This window comes from Scyliorhinus canicula, chromosome 4 (assembly GCF_902713615.1).
Source record: "Scyliorhinus canicula chromosome 4, sScyCan1.1, whole genome shotgun sequence".
Lineage (NCBI taxonomy): Eukaryota > Metazoa > Chordata > Chondrichthyes > Carcharhiniformes > Scyliorhinidae > Scyliorhinus > Scyliorhinus canicula.
The window spans coordinates 58335386-58357057 of record NC_052149.1 but is presented as its reverse complement, the minus strand read 5'-3'; positions in this window follow the sequence as shown (position 1 = coordinate 58357057).

Genomic DNA, 21672 nt, shown 5'->3' with positions numbered 1-21672 from the left:
AATATCCAGGGTTCACTCATTTTGTTGGTCCCCCCCCTTTTTCTTGACTGGAACATGTTGGCCTTGCACTCACCCGGCATCCTTCTTGAATGCATCCCACTGTTCTGTCACAGATTTACCTAAAAGCGTCCGCTTTCGATCCACTCTGCCCAAATCATATCCGATCTTATTCAAATTGCCCTTCTCCCAGTTTAGAACTTTTATCTCAGGCCCATTGTTGTCCTTTTTCGTGACATTTTTGAATCTAACAGAGTTATGATCACTGTCTGGAAAATGCTCCCCCACTGATACTTCAACCTCTTGCCGAGCTTCGTTACTGAAAATTAAATCCAGGACTGTCCCACACCTCTTGCAGATCTTTCTACTTACTGACTTTAAAAGTTCTCCTGGATGCATTTTATGAATTCTGCTCTATCTAAACTTTTCACACAATGGCTTCCCCAGTTAATATTGGGGAGTTGAAATCTCCCACTATCCTTTTTTTTAATAAATGTTTTTATTGGGGTTTTTTTTTGATCTCCCACTATCCTATTCTATTACTTTCATACTTCTCTGAAATTTGCCTACATATCTGCCCTTCTATTTCCCTCGGACTGTTTGGGGGCCTATAGAACATGCCCACCAATGTGATTGCTCCTTTTTGGTCTTCAAGTTCTATCCATTTGGCCTCAGTAGAAGGGCCTTCTAAGATGTCATCCCTCCTTACTGCTTTAAATGATTCCCTGATTAAAATTGCAAGCATCCCTTCCTCTTTCACCAGCTTCCCTATCTTGCCTGAAGATTCTATATCCTGGAATATTGAGCTGCCAATCCCGCCCCTCTCTCAAACATATCTCAGTGACAGCAATGACATCATACTCCCATGTTTTAATTTGTGCCCTCAATTCATCCGCCTTGTTTGTCAGACTCCTCACATTGAAATAAATACCATCCAATCTTGAAAAGCTCCCTGGTGACTTAACTGGTCTAGACATTCTATGCCTTCCTGACTCACTTGCTAACTCCTCTAATGTTGGCTGTGCATCTATCCCTGCTGAACCTTCTCTCAGGATCCCAGGCCCTTGCCAATTTAGTTTAAAACCTCCCCAACAGCACTAGCAAATCTCCCTGCAAGAACACTGGTCCCATTTCGGCTCAGGTGTAAACCGTCCACCTTGTACAAGTCCCACCATCCAAAGAAACAGTCCCAATGTCCCAGAAATTGCCTCCTGCATCATCTCTCCAGCCCACATCTGGAATAACCTCCTGTTTCTATACTCACTAGCAAGTGGCATCGGAAGTAATCCAGAGATTACTACTTTCTGGATCCTGTTTTTTAATCTACTTCCTAGCTCCCTAAATTTCGAGTGAGATCCCTAAGAGCTTCCCAAACGCTCCCTAAACTTCAAGAGAGAAATCTTGAGGGGAATTGAATTGCACTGGTTATAATATAATGATAGGCAAGGGGCGAGATGTTGGTTTGACCTTAAATTCAAAAGTGGGTCAGTGAAAAGACTGCAATAGAAGAGAAGATATGAAACATTGTCTAGTCTGTTTCCCTCCTGCTTTTGGACCTCCTGTCTTTTCCTCCTGCTTCAATTGTTCAAGTAATTGCTGAAACTCTCCCCTGGAATAATTTACTGGTAGGCAGTCCAGCAGGGCAAACATAGACATATCGCATGTCAGTATTCTGGAGACCCTGGCTGATTGGCAGCACAATGCTGCCCTCAACCTGTGGTAGTGCAGAAGTGCATCTTTAAAATGTCAGCGGAGTGCTCTACAATAGAGCACAGGGCAATAGGCCTCACTCGCTATCCTTGGTTTCTATGGAGATGTTACAGACAGGGATCATTAGCCAGTTGAGCAAGAGATGAGTCAGAACCTTGTCCTTCCTTTGGAACAGAGGTAGGTATCGGAGACTCATAGGATACGGCCATCATGGCAGCTTCCTTCAAATTTAGTTTTCTCATTCTGCTGATCACCGACAAAACTTAAATGTTGAGTAAGTAAAATCTCTTTCAATTTACAAAGTTCAGAATGATCTGAGGTGGAGCCTGTCATATAGGTGTGAACTATAGTGCCTTCCACCCTGAGAAAAGTGTCGTATGATAACAATTAAGGCACAGGCAGCGCAGTGGCACAGTGGTTAGCACTGCTACCGTATGGCACCGAGGTCGCAGGTTCGATCCTGGCCCTGGGTCACTGTCCGTGTGGAGTTTGCACATTCTCCCCGTGTCTGTGTGTGTTTCGCCCCACAACCCAAAGATATGTAGGGTAATGGATTGGCCTCGCTAAATTGCCCCTTAATTGGAAAAAATTATTTATTTAAATAAAACAGAAACAACCAACACAATTAAACTCTCTGATAGCTTGCCTGAACTAATGTTCCAAAGGGTATAAATTGGGGTTCCCTGTTAAAAAGAGCATTAGTACCAGCAATAACCTACAAATTGAAGGATGTTACAGAATGTTGTAGTCTGAAAGGACGCAGGATGATGGAAATTGATATCTGTGGTTACTTACAGTTGGAAGGTGAGTGCAGTGACGTTTCAGAGGTCTGGTTGCAATAGGCAACATAGTTTCTGGAATGACTTACCATTGAACTATAGCCTGCTCAAGCAAATTCCTTTTGATACATCTTAAAACACATAATCAGGAAGTAAATATTGTTGGCACATTACCATTCACACCATATAAATCTACACAAATCTGATTAGGTCTCTTATCACAGCAACGGCAACTATTTTGACAATTAAGATAGCTGGGAGAAATATGCTTTTTCTCACATGTAATCCTCTCGTCACATTTTAAACCCTTTGCACATGAGCATTTCCACATCAAACCTCTGGAATTCCCTCCCTAAAAAGTCTTAGCTGTTATTCTTCTCTCTCCTTCTTTAAGCCACTTCTTAAAAACTATCTCTTTTGCCAAGATTTTGGCCAGGTGTGTGGTTTGATGTCAAAATGTGTTTGACAATGTTCCTGTGAAGCACCTTGGGACATTTTATGATGTTGAAGGCACCATATATATAAAATACATAATTATTCAACTGATGCAGCATGGAATTGTTAATGTGTTTATCTCCTTATTCCACTGAATTCATGCAGAGGAATTGTTAAGTTATTTTCTCGAGGAGGTACAAATAAAGGGTTGATTGCTTTATTAAAGTGTTGGTGAAGACCACCGGCTGTTCTTAATTCAGGGAATCATCAAACAGTAAATGTGCTTTATCAAAACAAAAGGTTACTTCAAAAGGAAATTTGAATAGCACGTGAAGCATTCCGGCACTAGTACTGAAGACTTGTGCTCCAGAACTTACCGCACCCCTAGCTGATGAGCCATCAATTGCACGAGAGACGAGTTGCTTTACAAAAGTTAGGCTTTAATAAACTAGAACTTAGCCCTGCGGTTGTCTACAATAAAATGGACGACCGCCGGGCGTTTGACTATTTATACCTCGGCAAGGAGGCGTGGTTAACTCAGCCTCTCGACCAATCGGTCGAGAGGCACATGACCGACCAGGACCAATGGTAAGCCGGTGTTCTGCCCCAATGGCAGACAGCTATGCAAATCATATCACCACACTAGCCAAGCTGTTCCAGTGCAGCTACAGCATGGGCATCTACCTGACAATGTGGAAAATTGCGCAGGTGGTCCTGTACACTAAAAGCAGGACACATCCAATGTGGCTAATTACTGCCCCATCAGTCTACCCTCAATCATTAATAAAGTGATGGAAGGGGTCATCAACAGTGCTACCAAATGGCACTTACTTAAGGGCAGCACGGTAGCACAGTGGTTAACACTGTTGTTTCACAGCGCCAGGGTCTCAGGTTCGATTACTGGGTTGGGTCGCTGTCTGTGCGGAGTCTACACGTTCTCCCCATGACTGTGTGAGTTTCCTCCGGGTGCTCCGATTTCCTGCCACAAGTCCCAAAGAGGTGCTTGTTAGTGAAGTGGAGATTCTGAATTCTCCCTCTGTGTACCCGAACAGGCGCCGGAGTGTGGTGACTAGGGGCTTTTCACAGTAACTTCATTGCAGTGTCAATGTAAGCCAACTTACGACAATAAAGATTATTATTACATATAACCTGCTCATTGACACTCAGTTTGGGTTCTGCCAGGTTCACTCAGCTCCTGACCTCATTGCAGCTTGGTTGAAACATGGACTAAAGAGCTGAACTCCAGAGGTGAGATTTACACAGTGACTTCATTGCAGTGTTAATATAAGCCTACTTGTGACAATAATAAAGATTATTATTATTAGGGTGACTGCCCTTGATGTACAGGCAGCATTTAATCAAGTATGGCATCAAGGAGCCTGAGCAAAACTGGAATCAATGGGATTTTCGTTTGGTTCATGGGGCATGGACGTCGCAGTTAAGAATCAACCATATTGCTGTGGGTCTGGAGTCACATGTAGGCCAGACTAGGTAAGGACAGCAGATTTCCTTGCCTAAACGACATTAGTGAACCAGATCGGTTTTTACGACAATCGACGATGGTTTCATGCTCCTCATTAGACTTTAGATTCCTGATTTTTATTGAATTCAATCACCATCTGCAGTGGCGGGATTCAATCCCGGGTCCCCAGAGCATGACCCTGGGTTTCTGGTTTATTAGTCCAGTAACAATACCACAACATCACCACCCCCTCCTAACCTCAGGGTTGAAAACTCTCCACTGATTGGAGTCATACCTAGCACAAAGGAAGATGGTTGTGGTTGTTGGATGTCATTCAATGTCAGTCCCAAGACATCACTGCAGGAGTTCCTCTGGGTAGTGTCCTAGGCCCAACCATCGTCAGCAATTCATCAATGTCCTTCCTTCTGACATAAGATCAGATGTGGGGATGTTTGCAATGTTCAGCACTATTCGCCACTCCTCAGACACTGAAGCAAATGCAGCAAGACCTGGACAATATCCAGGCTTGGGCTGACAAGTGGCAAGTAATATTTGTGCCACACAAGTGCCAGGCACTGACTATCTCCAATAAGAGATATTCAAACCTTGCCATTCAATGGCATTACCATCATTGAACCCCTCACCATCAACATCCTGGCAGTTGCCATTGGCCAGAAGCTGAACTGGACTAGCCACATAAATAGGTGGCTACAAGGGGCAGCACGGTATCATTGTGTATAGCACAATCGCTTCACAGCTCCAGGGTCCCAGGTTTGATTCCGGCTTGGGTCACTGTCTGTGCGGAGTCTGCACATCCTCCCTGTGTGTGCGTGGGTTTCCTCCGGGTGCTCCGGTTTCCTCCCACAGTTCAAAGATGTGCAGGTTAGGTGGATTGGCCATGATAAATTGCCCTTAGTGTCCAAAATTGCCCTTAGTGTGTTGGGTGGGGTTACTGGGTTATGGGGATGGGGTGGAGGTGTTAACCTTGGGTAGGGTGCTCTTTCCAGGAGCCGGTGCAGACTCGATGGGCCGAATGGCCTCCTTCTGCACTGTAAATTCTATGTAAAAAAAAGAGTAGGTCAGAAGATAGGAATCCTGCATCAAGTAACTCACCTCCTGACTCCGTCTGTCCACCTCTTACAATACTCAAGTCAGGAGTGAGACGGAATACTCCCCACTTGCCTGGATGAGTGCAGTTCCAACAACACTAGAGAAGCTCAACACCACCCAGGACAAAGCAGCCCACTTGATTGGCACCCCTTCCACATTCACTCTCTCTGCCACCGACGAACAGTAGCAGCTGTGTGTACCATCTACAAGACACACTGCAGGAACTCACCAAGGTTCCTTAGGCAGCACTTTCCCAAACCCACAACCACTATCATCTAAAAGGACAATGACAGCAGATACATGGGAACACCACCAGCTAAATCGCTGGTTTTTAAAGCAGACCAAGCAGGCCAGCAGCATGGTTCGATTCCTGTACCAGCCTCCCCGGACAGGCGCCGGAATGTGGCGACTAGGGGCTTTTCACAGTAACTTCATTGAAGCCTACTCGCGACAATAAGTGATTTTTATTTTTCATTTTTCATTTCACCTGGAAGTTACTTTCCGAATCACTCACCATTCTGACTTGGAAATATATTGCCTTCGTTGTCGCTGGATCAAAAGTCCTCCCTAACAGCACTGTGGGTGTAGCTGCACCTCATGGACTGCAGCGGTTCAAGAAGGCAGCTCACCACTACCTTCTCAAGGGAAATTAAGGATGGGCAACAAATGCTGGCCTAACCAGTGAAGCCCGCATGTAAAAAGTAAAAAAGTGCAGGGCTATAAAGAAAGGGCTGGGGAGTGAGACTAGTTAAACTGATCTTGCAGAATGCTGGCATGGGCCTAATGGCCAGAATGGCCTCCTTCTGTGTTGTCACCATTCCATGCTTCAACTTGATGCTTCATAATACAATTCTACGTGGCACCTCACATAAACCCCAGCTCTACAAAGGTCATAACATTAGCCTGTGATATTTTATAACTTATGAGATACATAAAAATGTTTGCCATTGGAAATTGAGAAAGTTAGTTACTTATTAATAGGTTTTCGACAAGCACAATTTTGCATTAGTGTACCTGCATAATGTAAAATCACCAAAGAATAATTACAAAAAAAATGCCACGTGCATTTAAGGCAAGTTTTTAGATGATTTGTTCCATCATAATTTGAGAAGGATAGTTGTGTGAGTGGAACTCATATTTGTTTAAAAACTTGGATGAATTGAAATATCTTTCCTAACGATTTCTCAAGGAACAAAGGAACACAGGAGGAGGAGGAAGCCATTTCGCCCTTTGTGTCTTCTTTTCATACAATAAGATCACGGCTGATACGATTGACGTCTCAACTCTGCTTTCCTGTTTCCCCCCTGTAACCCTTGACTCCCTTGTCTATTGAAAGCCTGCCTAACTCAGTCTTGAGTAATTTTTTTTTAATAAATGTTTTTTTATTGGGTTTTTGAACAAAGTATATTTACAGTTATGTACACATGCCTTGAGTAAATTTAATACCCGAGACTCCACTGCTTTCTGGGGGAGAGCATTCCACAGACTAATGACCCTCTGACAGAAAACAATACTCCTCTTCTCAGTCTTATCTATCATTATGAAGTGCTCCGAGAGGTTGGTCATGAGACACATCAACTCCATACTTCCAGACTGCCTTGATCCACTGTGATGTACCATCGATTGCACGCGAGGCGAGTGATTTACCAATGTCAGGCTTTAATTAACTAGAACACAGCCTGGCGATCGTCTACAGTGGAAAGGGACGATCGTCAGGCTTCTGAGCATTTATACCTCGTTGATAGAGGCGTGGTTAACTCAGCCTCTCGGCCAATCGGTCGAGAGGCACATGACCGACCAGGGCCAATGGTAAGCCGACGTTCTGGCCCAATGGCAGACGAGTATGCAGATCATATCATCACACACTGCAATTCACCTACTGCCACAACCGGCCCACAGCAGATGCTATCTCCCTGGCTCTAAACTCATCCCTGGGACATCTTGACAACAACGACTCAAACATCAGACTCCTATTCATTTACTACAGCTCTGCCATAACCCCACCCAAGCTTCTATCCAAACTCCAAAACATGGAACTTGGCTTCTCCCTCTGCAACTGGATCCTTGACTTAATAATAATATTTATTAGTGTCTCAAGTCGGCTTACATTAACACTGCAATGAAGTTACTGCGAAAATCCCCTAGTGCCACACTCCAGCGCCTGTTTGGGTACACTGAAGGAGAATTCAGAATGTCCAATTCACCCAAAAAGCACATCTTTCAGGACTTCGTGGGAAGAAACCCGGAGGACCCGGAGGAAACCCACACAAACAGTGACCCAAGCCGGGAATCGAACCCATGTCCCTGGCACTTCTTGACCCATAGACCACATCAGTAAGGATAAACAACGACACCTACTCCATGATAGTCCTCAATACCATGGCCCCATAAGGCTGCCTACTTAGCCCCCTACTGTACTCCTTATACATACATGATTGTGTGGCAAAATTCATCTCCAACTCCATCGACCAGTTTGCTGATGACACCACTGTCTTGGGTCGGATCTCATACAATGATGACTTAGACTACAAGAGGGAGGTAGAGAACTTTGTGGCATGGCAACGACAACAATCTCTCTCTCAATGTCAGCAAACCTAAGGAGCTGGTCATCGACTTTATGAAGTGAAGTGTTGTACAAACCCCTGTCTGCATCAACGGTGCCACGGTGGAGATGGTTGACAGTTTCAAATTCCTAGATGTAAACATCACTAACAATCTGATCCACTTACGTCGATGCTACAACCAAGAAAGCACAACAGCACTTATACTTCCTCAGGAAACAAAGGAAATTTGGCATATCCACATTTACTCTCACCAATTTCTTCAGATATACCATAGAAAGCATCCTATCTGGCTGCATCACAGCCTGGTATGGCAACTGCTCGGTCCAAGACCGTAAGAAACTACAGAGAGCTGTGAACACAGCCCAGTCCATCATGCGAACCTGCCTCCCATCCATTGACTCTGTCTATATCTCCCACTTCCTTGGGAAAGCGGGCAGCACCCCTCCCACCTGGGTTATCCTCTCTTCCAACCTCTTCCGAAGGGCAGAAGATACAAAAGTCTGAGAACACACACTGACAGAATTCAAAAATAGCTTCTTCCCCACTGTTACCAGATTCCTAAATGGCCCTCTTATGGACTGCACTGATCTCTCTACACATCTGCTCTACTGTTGTAGCACTGAACTCGGTATGCTTCGCCCGCTGTCTATGTCTATGTATTTCCATTGTGTATTTATCACATGTCATATGTTTTTCATGTATGGAATGATCTGCTTAGACTGTACGCAGAATGATACTTTTCACTGTACCTTGGTCCACGTGACAATAAATCTAAATCTTATTCTAAAGAGAGATTTCTTATTCTCATGTTCATATTTCTCCTCATATTCAGTTGTAAGATGCTCCTGAAGTTCAGCCATCTGCATTTTCTAGAAAAGAACAGCGCAATGCCTAGCTTTCTTATTCCAAACACAATCACTTCTTCCTTGCTTTCTCTATACGAGAAACTAACATTCTCTTCTGACATCTTCGCACTTACACAACTACCAGCCACTCACAGGACTCTGTCCTCAATTCAGATGCCGCACATATGGCTTTACATTCGTCTTCCTGTCCTCATTCCATTTGACTTCTTCTCAACACTTGCAGTATATGCACAGGCTCAACACACCTCCACTTATCTTACATCAGACAACCACTCTCTTTCTGTATGGCATGCCAGCATATAATGCCAGGAAGAGAAGCAAGCCTTCGAGGATTACCTGATATAATAGTCCTCGCTCAAGTGCAGCTGGGAGCCCGGGAACTTAGTTGTCCAGTAAATACATGAGTATGAGAAAAGAAGAGGCTACAACCTGACCTGCAGATTGTCTGCTTATTTTTTTTGTATTCCTTCATTCGCTTCAACAATTATGAAGCAATCTTCACAATTTCAAGCTGTTACCTCATGGCTTTCACCTGCATAATGTCAGGCTTGAATCTGCCATTCTAATCATTGGCTGCCTTGTCTTTTTTCAAGGTTCTTCTCAGCATAAAGAAGGCACTTCAGAAGGAGACAATCCCTGTGAGAATACACTGTATCGCCCAGCACTGATATTAGCATTTCACTTGCGTTAGGCAACGTGGCAGACAGACTGCACATGGTGAACCACCACCGCAAGTGAGAAACAGCAGGTATTGGTAGTAGGGATAGCTCAGGAGGCAGTTCACCAAAGGTCAAAGTCCTCTCCAGCTCTCCTGAGCACGGCAAAGATGCTCAGCCATGAAAGGAAAGACGCTGGCCTCACATGGGTATCAGACGTTTTACCAAGGAATTCCAGCACCATTTGCTGCAAGTGTGTTGACATTCTTCTTCCTACAAACAAAGCACCATGGATGAGAAATGAACAGAAGGCATTTAGCAATACACCTCTCCTTTCAGCTCTATTCAAATTTTAAAATTGAGCGAGGTGTTGCTTAATCAGGATCCAATGAAAGTCATTGACCGCAGTGGGTGATGGGTGAATGGGGCTTGGCATTCATTAGGGCACAGACATCAGAGTATTGGATGAGTTTATGGAGGGTGGAATGTAGGACGTCGGCCAGGAGTACATTGGAATAGTGAAGTCTAGAGGTAACAAAGGCATAAATGAGGGTTTCAACAGTAAAAAAGTTGAGCCAGGGAGAACAGAATTAATACTGGACTTCTGTCTGATGAAGAAGTCTAAGAGACATCTCTGATGACTCAGCAAGTTTATCCACTTAGTAGTTTGAGTAGCGGAGTCACCCAGACAAGGAAAGGCAGATCCTATCCTCTGGACTGTGCTACTTTAGCTAATCACAGCCAATGTGATACAATTATTATGCTCACTAAATAGGCTGTTAATGTTGCTGTCCAGTCTCCCAAATGAAGTCTGAAGTACTGGGGAAAGCCACACATGAAATCATGCCAGCAAGGATTTTATTCTGTCAAGGGAAAAATGTAAAGGAAAAATGCATCGCAATTCATTGTCTACCCTGTCTTTTTCAGTTGGTCTTTCCAGATCTGTTGTTAAGTCTTTTTAGTCTTTTCAGTCCACAATGCAGCAGGCAAGGTGGAACCAGTTATTCCCAGGTCCTCACAGGTGCTGGTTTGAACTAAGTGCTGAAGGATGTGTGAGGCCCTCTCATGGCAAATGGCCAGGTAATTTTTCTCTTCCTTATAAACATCTGCCTTCAGCTTGATGTCTCCCTTGGTAGGCAATGCAAAAACATTGCAAAGCTGAGCAGACAATCCTGAATCATGTTGATGCCATGTGCTGTGGAATTGATGTGCAACAGCTTATTTACAACCCTTGGCTTATGAGAAGTATAATTTAAAAAAGAATAAATTTAGAGTAGCCAATTATTTTTTTTCCAATCAAGGGCAATTTAGCGTGGTCAAATCCACCTAACCTGCGCATCTTTGGGTTGTGGGGGTGAAACCCACGCAGACACGGGGGAGAATGTGCAAACTCCACACGGACAGTGACCCAGGGCCGGGATTCGAACCCAGGTCCTCAGTGCTGCAGTCCCAGTGCTAACCAGTGTGCCCCGTTCCACCCTTGGGAAGTATAATTTTAATGCAATATTTTGGGAACGTATATTGGGGTGTTTCTAGGTGGCTGCAGTGCTGAGAAACATCTCGCTATTCAACATCACTTTGCCCTTTTCTTTTGGCCTCTGGGAGATTCTCTCTGCCGAGGCCACACTCAGACGGATTTTGGTGGAGGTGCCATTTTGCCTGGCTGCCTCGATCTCCCCCCCCCCCCCCCCTTCCCCCCCCCCCCCCCTCCCCCCCCCCCCCCCCCCCCCCCCCCCCCCCCCCCCCCGGTTGCCTCGATTTCCCCCCCCCCCCCACCACCGCCTTCAAGTCTCACCGTTCATGACCCCACTCCCATATGTGGTGGGGTGAGTTGGGGCATGGGGGGGGGTCCGGGGGTTGCATCAGAGGGTTGTGAGGTCGCTTGCCTTTGAAAAGAAAAAGGGTGGGATTCATTTAGAACCCTACCTATACCCTCCGGTTCCACAGACAAATTACCGCTGTGGTCCTTAATGGCCCCCTAGTTATATTTTACCCTTAGTAAACTTAGGTTTTATTTCTTTATTTTACTTCCTTTCGTGTCCCCTTTTTGCTCTCCTAATTTCCTTTTCTAGTTCACTCTTGTGCCTTCTATACGCCTCAAGGGCGTCTGCTGTTTTGCGCCCTTGATATCTGCCATAAGCCTCCCTTTTTCTCCTTATCCAATGCTGCATATCTCTCGATATCCAGAATTCACTGAATTTGTTGGTCCCACCTTTTTTCTTGACTGGAACATGTTGGCCCTGCACTCTCCCAACTTCCTTCTTGAATGCGTCCCACTGTTCTGTCACAGATTTACCTAAAAGTGTCCATCCCAGTCCACTCTGGCCAAATCATATCTGATCTTATTAAAATTGGTCTTCCCCCTGTTTAGAACCAATGATCTCAGGCTCATCGTTATCCTTTTGCATAACAATCTTGAATTTCATGGAATTATGATCACTGTCTACAAAATGCTCCTCCACTAATGCTTCACTCATACTGGGGAGGTGGTGGTATTGTCACTGGACCAATAATCCAGAGTACTCTGTGGTCCCAGTTTCAAATCCTGCCACTGCAGATGGTGAAATTTGAAATTAGTAAAAATCTGGAATTAAAAGTCTATTCATGAAACCATTGTCAATTGTCATAAAAATCCATCCTTTAGGGAAGGAAATCTGCTGTCCTTACCTGGTCTAGCCTATATGTAACTCCTTTTCTAGTTCCCTCTTGCACAGCAAAGTGGTTGTCTCTTAACAGTTAGGGATGTGCAATAAATGCTGGCACAGCCTGCAACAACCACATCCCATGAATGAATTTTAAAAAAATACTTGGCCAGCTTTGTTACCGAAAATTAAGTCCAGGAGCTTGTCGGATCTTCTACGTATGGATCATCCATAACCAGTGTTTCTCTCTCTTGAGCAGAGATGCCTACATAGCTTTGAATCACCTCAAAATGACAGAAGACAATTGTCGTAAAGTATACGGAACTGCAAGTTGCTGAGGGTGCCAACAAGAAGCTGGGCTCCATCTCTGGATTGCCTTCTCTCTTTGCAAAGCAGGTTTGTCCACTTTCATTACAGGTGCCAGATACCCCTCATTGGTCAGACCAGCCAGCCACCAAGATCAGGGGTGGAGAATGTTTTCCTTCTCAAGAGCCATTCACACATAGACAAGGGGCTGGATTCTCTGATTTTGGAGCTACGTCCGGAGGATCCGTGGCGTTTTATGTGTGAAAAATTGGTGAGGCTTCAGCACCGATCCTCCGGCGGGTGAGGGGTTAGCAGTCGCGCCACGAAAAATGCACGGCCTTCCCGGTATAAATGCTTGGAGTAATGCCGGGTCTGTGGCCGCACGTGTGCACAGCGACGAACTTCAGCGGTCGCACCGTACCATATGGTGCCGGCCGTGAGCAGACCCGACTTGCCAGAAAATGCCCACTGGACACCCCCGGCCCAACCCCCACCAGTCCCCTCAGCCCTCCCCGGAGCCACCCCCACATTCCGCAGCCGCCACATCGGATTCCCGAACGCTGAGAACACGAGTCAACCGCGAGGTTAGGAACTTGGCCCATCGGGGGCGGAGCATTGGGGGAGGGCCTTCAGGTAACGTCCTGAGACTGTCCCAACTTGGTGCGGCGTGCTCCTCAATGCTGCCGTTTTGGAGGGGGCGAAGAATCCGGAAACAGGCCCACCCCCCGATTCGGTCGTAAAAAGGGATTCTCCGCCTGATCGCCGATTACAAAATCGGTGTCGGGGAACAAAGAATCCTGCCAACAATTTGTCCTGGGTCACACATATAAAAACCAACTTAAAAAAGTGAAGAGAGAAACATTCAACTCACTCGCTGTTTTATTGCAATGTCTGAGCTTGCTTTTCTTTAATGAACCTTGTTGTTTCTGCTGGCACTAGTTGATGTTGCTACTCACAGCTCAACTTTCTGAAGGGTAGGAAAATGTAATATGTTGCCCTTTGGCAGTTGTATTTGCCACAGCATTAATGTGGCTTTTAATGATTTCAGAAGCTGGCGACGCCCTTGCAATTTGACATTGAGCTCGGACAGATACTGCGTAATGTCGGCCATGAAAACCAAGTTACACAACCACTTGTTTGCCACTCAGTTCAGCCACAGCATTCCCCTCACGTGCATGAAACGTTGCAGCTCATTCCTCAATTCATAAACTGCATCAGCATATTCCCCCGGCTGATCCAAAAGTAAAGTAAATTGCCGTACTCTCAATCAAGGGGGAGGATTCTCCGATTCTGGAGCTATGTCCCCACGCCAGTGTGGGAACGGTGGCGTTTTACTCCAGAACAAATGGCGTAAAACGGCCACCGATTCCCTGTTTTGCTGGGGGCGAGCGTGCTGGCAGCGCAGAGCACCCAGCTCTAGCTGCCGATACGGCCCGGAGAATTGCCGGGTCCATGGCCGCGCATGCGCACGGCGGCGGTGGCGGCGTGCAGCAGCTGCTCCATGGAACATGGCGGTGGCCACTCGCGGATCCGGCCCGTGAAATAGTCCCCTCCTTTGGCCCGCTCGCCGTCCTAGCCCACCCGTCACAGTGCCCCTAGCCCCTAATAAGGTCCCCCCCGGCCCGTGAATTGGCCCTCCCCCGACTGTGGCAGTGCTGGACTGAGCCCGCTGCCACCATGGCGAGTTCCCGACAGATGAGGCCACACGCGACCGACATTGTCGGGAACTCGGCCAGTCGAGGGCGGAGCATCGGGACGGGCCTCAGGCAATGTCCTGAGGCCGTCGATACATGATACTCTCCGAGTACGCTACTTTGGAGGGGGCGGAGCATTGCGAAAGCAGCACCGCCCCCAATTTGGTCGGGAACTTTGATTCTCCGGCTGATCGCTGAACGCGATTTCGGCATCGGCGACTGGAAATCCAACCCCAGGTCTTTCAATTACTGGCAGCTGTTACAAGATTATTGTTATTATTATAATCCTCTACATTAATAAAATTAATTCTCGATAATACTGTCGACATTACATTGGACTGTATGCATAGATTCTCCTGATGAATGATGCAGTCTTGTACAATCAACTTATTTCGATAAAGTTTAATGTGCTTCATTTCTTGCTTGATTCGAGCAACTAATCCCTTTTGAGGGAGCGCCATTAGTAGGAAAACCACTTAATTTTTCAAATGATAACTAAATCCCGTGCAGTACAGATTTAACTTTCTCAAACATATCTTCAGGTTGCACATATCTTCATGCATTAATCCTGAAGTAAGCATCCTCTCAAATTCTGTTGTGATTCTATGTGAAGAAACCACCACACGGCATCTACTTGTTATCTCTGTTGACTCATCTACAGCCAGAGAGTAAAACTCACAATCAGCTGTGGAATTTTTCTGAGACTTTTCAATATCTTGGACCATGTAATTAATTAGATCCGACATGGTCCTGCGAAATAATCATATACTCTGAAAGAATTAAATTTTTTCTGGAGCCAGTGAAGCCGGGATTGCAGTAACACACTCTTTCACAAACTCCTTCGAAATGAGGCCTCAGCTTTATTTGCGATAAGTTCACTCACCACAAAATGGCTTGGGTAAAACTGACCATCACCCTTCTTGGTCTTGTCAAAATTGCTTGATGTGAGTTCACATTCATTTTGGGTGTGTAAATTTTTTCTGCTCACACTTGTCCTTGAAATTTCTCCATTTACATAGATTTACATAGAATTTACAGTGCAGAAGGAGGCCATTCGGCCCATCGAGTCCGCACCGGCTCTTGGAAAGAGCACCCTATCCAAGCCCACACCTCCACCCCACCCCCACAACCCAGCAACCCCAACCAACACTAAGGGCAATTTTGGACACTAAGGGGCAATTTAGCCTGGCCAATCCACCTAACCTGCACATCTTTGGACTGTGGGAGGAAACCGGAGCACCCGAAGGAAACCCACACACACACAGGGAGGATGTGCAGACTCCGCACAGACAGTGACCCAAGCCGGAATCGAACCTGGGACCCTGGAGCTGTGAAGCAATTGTGCTATCCACAATACTACCATGCTGCCCTTTGATGGAGCTTCATGCTGCAGTGTCTTTTGATATTGACTTTTTTTCATTTTTGGGGGGAAAATGTTTTTATTGAAGTTTTTCATTATATACACGACACGGTAAACAAAGCTTTGTGGGTCAGGTACAATTTACAAGAGCTCAACATTGGACATAAATCCCACCTGTTTAGCCCACCCTCCCTTTTTGCTATTTTAAGATATTGTATTGGAATACATATTTTACAAAAGATGATTATCGTCTATTTACATTTCTTTTTAGTTTAGAGTATCCAATTCTTTTTTTCCAATTGAGGGGGAATTTAGCATGGCCAATTCACCTGCCCTGCGCATCTTTTTGGGTTGTGGGGGTGAGAACCACGAAGACATGGGGAGAATGTGCAAACTCCACACAGTCAGTGACCCAGAGCCAGGATCGAACCAAGGTCCTTGGTGCAGTGAGGCAGCAGTGTTAAACACTGTATTACTGTGTTGCCCCATCTATTTACATATGTACAGTTCTTCCCCCCTTCCCTTCTTCTCCTCTGTTGGTTGCTCCCCCCCCCCCCCCCACCCCCCCCCCCCCCCCCCCCCCCCCCCCCCCCCCCCCCCCCCCCCCCCCCCCCCACCCCACCCCACCCCACTCCCCATGCTTTGGGTGTACCTTTAGGGTCCTGTTCTATTTTGTTTTATTTGCTTGTGCCCGCCTGGGCGGGGCTCTAGGTCCCGTGGCTGGTTTTCTTGGTCTGGCGGTTACCAGTTGGTATGGACTTTCCCACCTGGGAGAGTTCCCCTGGGTTGGTTCCCCTCCCCATGCTCAGCGGTTCGGCCTTAGCTGGCCTTCATTTTGTCCTGAGGCCCTTTGTCCCTGGCAAAGGGCCTAGTTTTTATTGCCTTGTTCTTGGCTCCCCGTTGTTTATTCCAGCCGGTCTCGGCCCCCACTTCTCTCTCCCTGGCCTCTCCCCCTCCCTCCCCTCCCCTCTCTATCTGTTCCCCGGTGTCTTGTTGGCCCCTGTGGGGTCCCCCCATCTCCTCACTCTATTGGCTGTTGGCTTCAAACAGGTCCTGGAACAAGTTGGTGAAAGGCCTCCACGTTTCGTGGAAGCCTTCCTCTGATCCTCGGATGGCGAATTTAATTTTCTCCAGGTGGAGAAATTCCAACAGATCTGCCAGCCAGTCTGCAACTTTGGGTGGGACTGCTGATCGGCAGCCAAGCAGGATTCTTTGGTGGGCGATTAGTGATGCAAAGGCAAGGTAATTCGCCCACTTTCCCATAAATGTTCTGGCTGATCCAATACTCCGAAAACTGCCACTTTTGGGTTTGGCTCCATTCTCACCCCACAACATAGAACATAGAACATAGAACAGTACAGCACAGAACAGGCCCTTCGGCCCTCAATGTTGTGCCGAGCCATCATCACCCTACTCAAACCCACGTATCCACCCTATACCCGTAACCCAACAACACCCCCCTTAACCTTACTTTCATTAGGACACTACAATTTAGCATGGCCAATCCACCTAACCCGCACATCTTTGGACTGTGGGAGGAAACCGGAGCACCCGGAGGAAACCCACGCACACAGGGGGAGGACGTGGAGACTCCACACAGACAGTGACCCAGCCGGGAATCGAACCTGGGACCCTGGAGCTGTGAAGCATTTATGCTAACCACCATGCTACCCTGCTGCCCCTTGGACATGGCTTCAAAGGAGGCTATCCAGAGCCCAACAAGTCTGGGACATGCCGAGAACATGTGGGCATGGTTGGCTGGGCCTCCCTGGCACCATTCACACTTGTCCTTCACGAATCTGCTGATTCGGGTTCTTGTTAGGTGTGCTCTGTGCACCACTTTCAATTGCATGAAGCTTAGCCTTGCGCAAGTGGAGGTGGGGTTGGCCCTGTTCAGTACTTCGCTCCAGAGCCCCCATCCTATTTCTATCCCTAATTCATCCTCCCACTTTTCCGATGTTTCACCCAGTGGGATGTATGCCCTTTCTAATAGTCTTCCATACAGGTACCCGCAGTTCCTCCCTCCCAGGTTGCTTGTGTCCAATAGTTCATCTAACATTGTGTATCTTGGGGTCCCTGGGTATGTTGTCATCTCCTTGCGTAGGAAGTTCTTTACCTGTAGGTTTCGTATTTCACTCCGTTGGGTAGTTGTAGTGTTTCTGTCTGATCCTCTAAGGTTGCTAGACTGTCCACTGTGGAGAGGTCCCTAACAGTCAGCATCCCCCCCCCCCCCCCCCCCCCCCCGGTCCTGTCTTCACCTCCTAAACGTGGAATCTAGCATGGCTGGCGCAAACCTGTGGTTGCTGCAGATTGGGGCCATAGTGGACATTTTGGTTAGGCCGAAGTGCTGTCTCTTTCGGTTCCTGGATTGAAATGTGGCTACCACCCTGGGCTTGTTGAGCATTTGGCTTGCAGAGATGGGAGTGCTGTCATGGCGAGGGTCCGGAGGGTCATCCCTGTACAGGTGCTCTCCTCCATCCTTGCCCATTCCATTTTTGGTTCTTTCACCCATCCCCTCACTCTTTCTGCTGTGGCTGCCCAGTGGTAGTACGTTTGGGAAGACCAAGCCCCCCAAGTTTCTTTTCTGACTATTTTGGGGATCCTTGAGTTTTTTCAACCCCTGTCCCCCCACTCCGACACAAACGGCATAATCATTTTGTCGACCGAGTTAAAGAAGACCTTGGGGATATAGATCGGTATGGATCTGAACAGGAAGAGAAACCTGGGCAGTACGTTCGTCTTGATTGTCTGCATCCTCCCCGCCAGGGAGAGTGTGAGTGTGTCCCACCTCTGTAGCTCCTTTTTGACTTCCTCTGCCAGACTGGCCAGGTTCCATTTGTGAATTTGTGTCCAGTTGTGGGTAATCTGGATCCCCAGATAGCAGAATTTTCTTTGGGCTTATTGAATGCTAGTCCCACCATGTCTGTCACTCCCCCTTTCGGCTTCATAGGAAAGACTTCACTCTTGCTCAAGTTGAGTTTGTAGCCTGAGAAGGCTAACCTCTCTCAGTAGCATCATGGTCCCTTCCAAGTCACTTTGCGGGACCGAGATGTAGAGGAGCAGGTCATCCACTTACAGTGAGACTCTGTGCTCACTGTCTCCTCTTTGGATTCCCTTCCAGATTTTCACTGTTCTGAGCGCGATCACTAATAGCTTGATTGCCAGGACAGATAGGAGTGGGGACCGCTGGCATCCCTGCCTTGAGTCTCTGTGCAGCTGGATATATTCAGAGCTGGTTGTTTTGCCTATATACTCTCCATGGGAGCGTTGTACAGGAGTTTCACCCAGGAGGTGAGCCCTGTCCCCAGTCCAAACTGCTCTAGTACGTCAATGAGGTACTTCCATTCGACATTGTCGAATGCTTTTCTGCATCCAGGGAGACGATTACTTCTGGTTTTCTCTCCCAGGATGGGGCCATCATTGCGTTTAGCAGTTGCCTGATGTTCACTGTCAGCTGTCTACCCTTAACAAAGCCCATCTAGTTTTCTGCGACCACCTCTGGTACGCAGTTCCCAGTCGCTTAGCCAGTATTTTCACATCCACATTGAGCAGCGAAATGGGTCTGTAGGATCCACATTTAGTTGGGTCTTTGTCTTTCATAGATATCAGTGATATAGTGGCTTGTGTTAGCCTTGGAGGCAAGGTGCCCCTCGCTAGCAAGTCTGTGACCATCTCCTGCAAATGTGGGGCCAGTTCTGTCCCAAATGTTTTGTCGGAGTTTTCCAGGAACCCTTTGGGTCCCGACGCCTTTGCCCCCTTGCATGGAGCTGATGCTCTCTGTAACCTCTCCCAGTTCTCATGGTGCTTCAGCCCACTCCTCCTACTGTCCTCAATGACTGGCATATCCAGTCCATTGAGGAATCATTTCATCCCAAAGTCCCCGTTGGTGGGGGGCTCAGAGGTGTAAAGCCGAAGGTCTCGAACGCTTCATTTACTTTTTTTGGGTCAGCTCCCAGTCTGCTTTTGCTATCCTATAACTGTGCTATCTCCCTCGTGGCTGCCTGCTTTCTCAGTTGGTGAGCCAACAGGTGGCTAGCCTTGTCTCTGTGTTTGTAGAAGATTCCCCCGTGTCTGGCGGAGTTGGTGCACTGCACCCTCTCCTGCACTCTGCTGCACTCACTCCTCCTTTCTGAGAACTGGTTCCCCTGTTCATAACGAGGTGATACAGTCTCGCACAAATTGTTCTTTGGATTTCTCTGCCTTCTCTGTGTTCAGCTCATCTCTGTCTTCCTCGTTGCTTATCCAGCCTGTTCTTTTGGACAAATTCATCTGCATCTGCAAGAGCAGTGAAATAATGCTCTCTGTTCTGGTATGTTAGCCAGAATGTGGCTGGGTACAACATTCCGAATTTGATATTGTTCTTGTACAGGGCCGACGTTGCCCTGTTAAATGCTGCTTGGCACTTTGCCAGATCTGCCCCAATGTCCGGATAGACTCTTGTCTTGTGTCCTTCCCAGCTGCAGGCCTTTGTTTATCTGGCCCAGCGGAGGATCTTTTACCAGTCCTGGTATCTGTGCAACTTGGCAATGACCGCTCTCGGCTGCTCCCCTACATTGAATTTCAGCCGGAGGGACCTGTGGACCCTGTCGATATCCAGCAGCCTGGGGAATCTGTCTCTACCCACTAGGTTCCACAACATCTGGGTCTCATAGTCGGTTAGGTCCATGCCCTCGGTTCCTTCTGGCAGGCTCACTATCCTAATATTTTGGTGTCTTGACTGGTTTTCCTGGTCCTCCGCCTTCCCTTCAGGTGTTGAAGCCATCGGGCGAGGTACGAGTGCAAAGAGAAAAGTTGAAGGGGATGGAGGAGGCTCTGTCGCAGCACAGTGACCAGTTCACTTCGATGGGTGAGGAGCTGAAGAGGCTGGCGGAGGCTAACAAAGGGCTCAGAGCCAAGGTGGAGGACCTGGAGAACAGGTCAAGGCAGCAAAATCTACAGATCGTGGGCCTGCCTGAGGGGGTGGAGTGCCCAAGGCCGACCGAGTACTTCGCGAACATGCTGGCGAAGTTGATGGGGGAGGGGTAAGAACCTTCCCAGTACGAGCTCGACGGGGAACATTGGTCACTCAAGCCAAAACTGAATGCAAATGAGCCACCAAGGGCAATTATAACTTGCTTCCATAAGTGTCATGTAAAGGAGAAAGTCCTGAGTTGGGCGAAGCAAAAGCGAGAGATGAAGTGGGAAGGCGTTGGTATTCGAAGAAACCAAGATTTGACGATGGAACTGATGAGAAGGTGGGAGGCCTTCGGACGGGTAAAGGCAGGACTCTCCAGCAATGGTATGAGGTATGGAGTGGGGTCTACCCTGCGAACTTGAGGATGATGCACTACTCGAGTGATTTCTACTTTGAGACGGTGGAGATGGCGGAGGTGTTCGTGAAGGCCAAAGGATTGGGACTGAAATGAGAGATTGGGACTTGGAAAATGGGATGGGAACCGTGCTTTGCATTTATCTCTCTTTCTTGGTGATTCTTATTTTGTATTTGATGGTGGGAATGTACAAGTTTTGGGTTGGTTGAATGGGGGAGGGTAGATTACCTTTGTTTAGAGGTGGTTCCAAATATATTAGGTTTCGGGCTATGTGCACTGGTTTTATTTGTTTTCTGGGACTGGGTTATGGAGGATGGGATTGGGAGAAGGATGGCTTGGGCAGGGGCCTCCACACTATCAAACAAAGGTTGGCTAGTGAATGGGAGTATGGTTGGAACCTGGTCAAATAGGTTTTGACGGGTCTGGGAGGTGTGAAAGGTGGAGGGATGGGATCGATACTGGGCGAGGTGTTTGCAAGAGGAAGTGGATGGGAGGATTCTTGGAGGTAGGGGGAGGGGTTCAATGGTAACAACAGGATGGGGTGGCCAGGCCTGAGGGGCGGGGCCTGGGGTTAGAATGATGGCAGATAGGAGGGGCGGAGGAGGTGGTGTGAGACCCCCGGTCAGAATGGTGATGTGGAACGTGAGGGGATTAGCGGGATTAGCGCAGAGATCAAGGGTTTTCATACATTTGAAGAGCTTGACGGCAGACGTGGTGGTGCTGCAGGAGACCCATTTGAGGGTGAGGGATCAGGTGGGACTTAGGAAAGGTGAGGTGAATAT